Source organism: Salvia splendens, chromosome 2, assembly GCF_004379255.2.
Source record: "Salvia splendens isolate huo1 chromosome 2, SspV2, whole genome shotgun sequence".
In the NCBI taxonomy this organism is placed as follows: Eukaryota; Viridiplantae; Streptophyta; class Magnoliopsida; order Lamiales; family Lamiaceae; genus Salvia; species Salvia splendens.
The window spans coordinates 11,932,427-11,939,126 of NC_056033.1; positions in this window are offsets into that span (position 1 = coordinate 11,932,427).

Below are 6,700 nucleotides of genomic sequence, written 5' to 3' on the forward strand. Positions count from 1 at the left end.
CCTTCGTCGGCCCACTGGGCGGCCTCGGTCCTCCCCGATTAGCCCCGTTTCCCAATTAAAGGTTCGTTCTTGATTTATTTATGTCCGGTTCTTAATTTGGTTGCTTCGATTTACTCGATTAGAGATTTATTTCAGATTTCATGATATGCACAAGAATGGAATAGGAATGGGGTGGAAGAAGTGTATACCTTTGTTGCAAAGAGTTGCAGGAAAACAATTTGGGGACTCTCGGCTCTCTTACTCGAACTATTTCTTCTCAACTGTGATTTCAAGAATTGGTATCATGGAATTAAAATATGGAGGTTCGTATTCATGGGATTGTGAAGAAATTACCTTTGTTGGATAGACAACCACATATCAAACTGGAGTCTCGGTTTCTCTCTATTTTTTTCAGATTTTTTTATAGAATGAGGAAACTGATTTGTGAAGGGAATATTATAGAGAGGAGGTGGTTGATAGATATGGGAGAGATTCATGGAAGAGAGGAGCGGTTTTTCTAACGTGGGCTGAGGAGGTGTGATTTTCGAATCAATCTTTTTTTTTGGGATCAACTTAGAATTTATTTGTTATTTATTTGCAGATCACGGAGGAGGATAATCTCTATAGAATCTTTATTTAATATTTCAGCTTCTTAAAAAAAAAATTCCATAGGCTCTCAAAATAAAACGGAACGATAGTTGGCTAAAAAAAAAATTCGACAGTAATCTAAAAACAACTTAAAGGAAAGGGAAAAGTCGGGCGTTACAATGATTTTACTTCACTCTTGTTTACGAAACACATCACTCTTAGCATGATTTTACTTCACTCTTGTTTACGAAACACATCACTCTTAGCATGATTTTACTTCACTCTTGTTTACAAAACACATCACTCTTATTCTGATTTTACTTCACTCTTGTTCACAAAACACTTCACTCTTGTTCAGAAAACACTTCACTCTTGTTCACAAAACACATCACTCTTATTCTGATTTTACTTCACTCTTGTTCACAAAACACATCACTCTTATTCTGATTTTACTTCACTCCTATTCTGATTTTACTTCACTCTTGTTCACAAAATACATCACTCTTATTCTAATTTTACTTCACTCTTGTTCACAAAACACATCACTCTTATTCCGATCTTACTTCACTCTTGTTCACAAAACACATCACTCTTACTCTGATTTTACTTCACTCTTGTTCACAAACAAGAGTGTAATTCTCCAAAAATAGGTATATGGCTGGTTTAATTCTCCAAAAATAATTATAACTTGATCAGAAACTGGATGCTTAGATGTATGGCTGAGTTGATGAATCCATGACCTTGATAAGAGAAGTGCATGCTAAAAGAGTCGTGGTGTTTCTCAATGCAGAAATTGTCAAATTGAAGTGGATTTTGAATACTTCACTCTTGTTTACAAAACACATCACTCTTGTTCACAAAACACATCACTCTTACTCATATTTTACTTCACTCTTGTTCACAAAACACATCACTCTTACTCATATTTTACTTCACTCTTGTTCACAAAACACATCACTATTACTCAGATTTTACTTCACTCTTGTTCACAAAACACATCACTCTTACTCAGATTTTACTTCACTCTTGTTTACAAAACACATCACTCTTAGCATGATTTTACTTCATTCTTGTTCACAAAGCACATCACTCTTACTCAGATTTTACTTCACTCTTGTTCACAAAACACATCACTCTTACTCAGATTTTACTTCACTCTTGTTCACAAAACACATCACTCTTACTCAGATTTTACTTCACTCTTGTTCACAAAACATATCACTCTTACTCAGATTTTACTTCACTCTTGTTCACAAACCGCATCACTTTTAGCATGATTTTACTTCACTCTTGTTTACAAACACATGACTCTTAGCATGATTTTACTTCACTCTTGTTTACAAACACATGACTCTTAGCAAGATTTTACTTTACAAAACACATCACTCTTAGCATTAATTTACTTCACTTTTGTTCACAAAGCACATCACTCTTACTCAGATTTTACTTCACTTTTGTTCACAAAACACATCACTCTTACTCAGATTTTACTTCACTCTTGTTTACAAACAAATTCTTTAAAAAATTACTATACACAAATATTCTTTAAAAAACAATAAGGAAAAGGATGGAAAAGAGTAGAAAAAGCTGAGTTCCAAGAACTATACATTGTTTGGTTGCAGAAAAGTCTTTTGTCTTCCAACCTGTATACGAGGAATGACCCGGCTCCTTCTCTTGATAGCTAAAATTCAACAAAAATGGTGGTAACATCACTGTCTATTTTTCTGATTATTGAACCAAAACATTAGTACTACTATCTAAGAAATTAAGAAAACCAAACTTTGATGGAAACTACAAAATCCCACTTGTTTCAAAACACTATGATTTACTTCATTAAAACACAAACTCAGCCATTCTCTCTCCCTCTTCAATTCAGTATCAGAAAAACAAATAAAAAATGCCTATTGTGACACCTATTGAGATTAAATTACTAGTTCTCATAATCGTTGCAGCTATCGTCAGTGGCTTGGCCGTTATCGCTGCTTTCATATACCTCATACGTTCACTGCTTCATTCATCTCACACAATGGCGTGGCCGATGGCGGGGAAGCCATTGACGGTGCTGAAGTTGCAGGAGACGTAAACGGGGACGAAGAAAAAGTCGGCCTCCCATGGCTCGAATGTGCGAATATCACTGCTCAACAAGGCTCGGTGGATGGCCACCTCCGCCGCGAATAGATGGCTGCTGCACCGCTCGTTTGCTAGCCAGTCAGAGTTGAATTTCGGTGGCAATTCGTAGACGTAGACTTTCATTCCATTGAGTGGCCATTTACCACATATCTGTACTTTTGACCATAATACCCCTGCATTTTTTATTATAGAGTAAATTTATGATTAATGGAACTAATATCTCCTTAAATTCGAAAATTAATACTCACCCTTGATTTTTTTGATCTTGTGGCTATGATTTGTTCTCTAGTTATTTGGTTAAGGGGTGTTTGCCATAGATCACTACCCTATATATATATATATAGGATTTTATTCAAATCCTTTTCCCACTATTAATCCAATCTCCTTTTTAATCTCAGCCATGGATTTGTTGTGATCGGATGGTTAAAACATTGACAGATAATTAGTTAATTTCTTAAATTTTAAACGTTTAAAGGGCATAATAGAGATTAACATTTGTAGTTAGTTATGGAATGCTCCATAATTTTAGCCGTATTATTTTATGCAGATTTCCCACTAAGTATTTGTGCAGATTTTCATATTATTTTATGTAGATTTCGTTTAGTTTTTAATCTCAGCCATATTTAGCTTCGAAGGAGGCATGTTGACATATAAAAACAGAAATGAACATAATGCAGGCACATAGGCAAATAATGTAAGCACATCAACTAATAATGAAGAGCTTATACCGAGTAATGAACAAACAAATATTCGATCAACTCCTTGACAATATAAAAAAAACTTTGACATGATGCATGATACATGACATATAATGAATACAAATATACACATTAATGAACATAATCATTTACTTAATGAGCATAAAACTTCTGTCTCCGCTATTTCAACAATGACCAACGGCAATTCATGCATATATGAAAATAATTCATTAACATATGAACGTAATGCAGAGATTATATGAGGTAATGAATAAACAAATATTCCATTTGGTTGTTGACAATTAAAAAACAGAAATGAACATATGCATGCACATAGGCAAATAATGTAATCACATCGCCTAATAATGAACAGCTTATACCAAGTAATGAACAAACAAATATTCGATCAACTCCTTGACAATATTATAATTTAAGTTGTGCCATGTGTCATTGTTTGGCGAACGTTTCTTGTTTGCCCTAAGGGTTTGACAAGCTTATGGGCTAGGGTGTAGTATGTTCCAAGTCTAAAAAATGTTGTCCAAATACACGAGATGGAGTAATTCGTCTGGGGTTGCACATGCATAACGCGTGGGTATATTTTAAAACAGATATACATAATGTACATATTGTGTAGTATAATGCGTAGTTTAGTTTCTGTAACGCATTGTTTGTGGTATGTAATGAACATTTATCCTTACCCATTTAGTTTAGGTTCTATAATGAACATTGTTTGTGGTATGTAATGAACATTTATCCTAGCCACTAGTTTAGGTTGTGCCGTAATTCGATGTTTTTCCCACGTTTCTTGTTTTTCCTAAGGGTTTAACAAGCCTAGGGGCTAGGGTGTAGTATGTTCTAAGTCTAAAAAACGTTGTCCAAATACACGGGCTGCAGTAATTCCTCGGGGTTGCACATGCATAGCGCGTAGGCATTTTTTAAAACAGATATACATAATGTAAATATTATGTAGTGTAATGCGTGATTTTAGTTTCTGTAATGCATTATTTGTGATATGTAATGAACATTTATCCAGCCCCGTTTCATTTAAGGTGTGCCGTGTTTCGATGTCTGGTGCACATTCCTCGTTTTCCCTAAGGGTTTAACAAGCCTAGGGGCTAGGGTCTAGTACATACAACAGCAACCATGTGATGCATAAAACAAGATAAATAATGCATTCAAATAGCCAAATAATGTACATAATCAGTCAAGTAATGAACATACAAATATTGCATTCATTCTTAGACTCATGTACAATAGCAATCTAATGATGCATAAAGCATGATAAATAATTCATAGAAATAGCTAAATAATGTACAAATGTTGCATTCACTGTTAGACTCATGTACAAGTTCCGTGACGGCTTCCTTCTGCCGTGGAGTTAAACTCTTTATACAATTCAGAAACTCAGTAGGGGTTCGTCGAAATTACAGATGGTCGACGTTCCTACCCCTTGGTTTCCTATCCTCCGTCTCTTCCGGAGCTGTACTAGTCCCGGCCTCTGATACTCGCTCCCGGAATTTCTGGGCAATTCCTACTGCCAGTATATCATCGACCGCCTCGGGATGTCCAATCTTAGCTGCTTTGATGTTGTACAACATACAAAATAATAACATACAATTAGTTACATAATGTACAAACTGAATAAAATAATGTGGACAATTATACTGCATTCACTTATACACTATTGTACAAAAGCATCAAAATAATGCCTAAAAACTGATACATAATGCATTTTAATAATCAAATCATGTTCAGAATAAATCAACAAATGCACCGTGAATATCGCAATCACCCATTGTCTCATGTCCAACAACACTCACATAAAGCATAAACCATGATAAATAATGCACTAAAATAACTAAATAATATACAGATCCGGTCAAGTAATGAACATACAAATATTCCATTCACTCTTTGACCCATATACAACAGCAGTCACATGATACATAAAACAGGATAAATAATGCATTCAAATAGCCAAATAATGAACAGAATCACTCAAGTAATGAACATATAAAAATATTTCATTCACTCTTAGACTCATGTACAACAGCAGTCAAATGATGCATAAAACAAGATAAATAATGCATAGAAATAGCAACATAATGTACAGATTCAGGCTAGTTATGAACATAAAAAGATTCCACGCACTCTGTAACTCATGTACAACCGCAGACACTAGATGCATGATACATGATATATAATGCATAAAAATAGGCAATTAATGAGCAGACTCATTGAATTAATGAGCATAAAACTATTGCATTCACTACTTAACCAATGACCAACGACAGTTGGTTGAAGGTTGTACCAGTGAATATAATGCATTCAACAGTCAAATGGAATATTTGTTTATTCATTACCTCATATAATCTTTGCATTACGTTCATATGTTAATGAATTATTTTCATATATGCATGAATTGTCGTTGGTCATTGTTGAAATAGCGGAGACAGAAGTTTTATGCTCATTAAGTAAATGATTATGTTCATTAATGTGTAATGTAAATAATTCTCAAACTCAATTAAACCATGGGTGAATAAAATACAAATTTTTGACTCACAGAATAAGAGCAACAGTCCATGTAATCAAAATGCAATTAAACTCAAAAGCTCACCCTCCGGCTGGGATTGTTGGGAATTTGTTTGTCGTCCTCTCTTTGTCATTTTAACAAATGCGCAGCTAGCCAAACTAAAAAAAATCATAAGATTGTGTTAACAAATACGCGTCGATGGGGGTAATCGGTGGAATCGTGGTATGGGTGGTGTTTTCTCGTTGTACGTACACGGAGACACACTTGTACCAACTCATAGATTAAATCAGTCCAATAACTATCGAAAAACCCTACCTCCAGAAGCAACCGCGGTGATAACTTGTTCAGAACAGCAACAGAACACTCGTTGAATTTTAGAACGAACGGCGAGCCCTTGCGTGGTGGCGGCTAGGGTTTTGCTAGCGGTTGGAAATTGTGAAGAAGCTTCGGGATAAAGGAGCGGGAGAGAGAAGCGGAATTTGAGTCGTCTGCTAATGAATGAGGAGTTGAGTAGATGGAAAGTAGTGGGTGAATCCCACTAAAATCTCACGCACAACGATTGCGTTTTTGTTATAACATCAAATTACTAATTCACCCTCATAATGAACGAAAACAACTAAATAATGAAGTACGGAATGTTTAACTAGGATTTTAATCCGGATCGTGAATCCTCCAGATTGGACGCTCCAGATCGAGAAGCAACTTAAATCTAATGCATGAAAAGGACTTTAACACATCCCTATATATATATATATATATATATATATATATA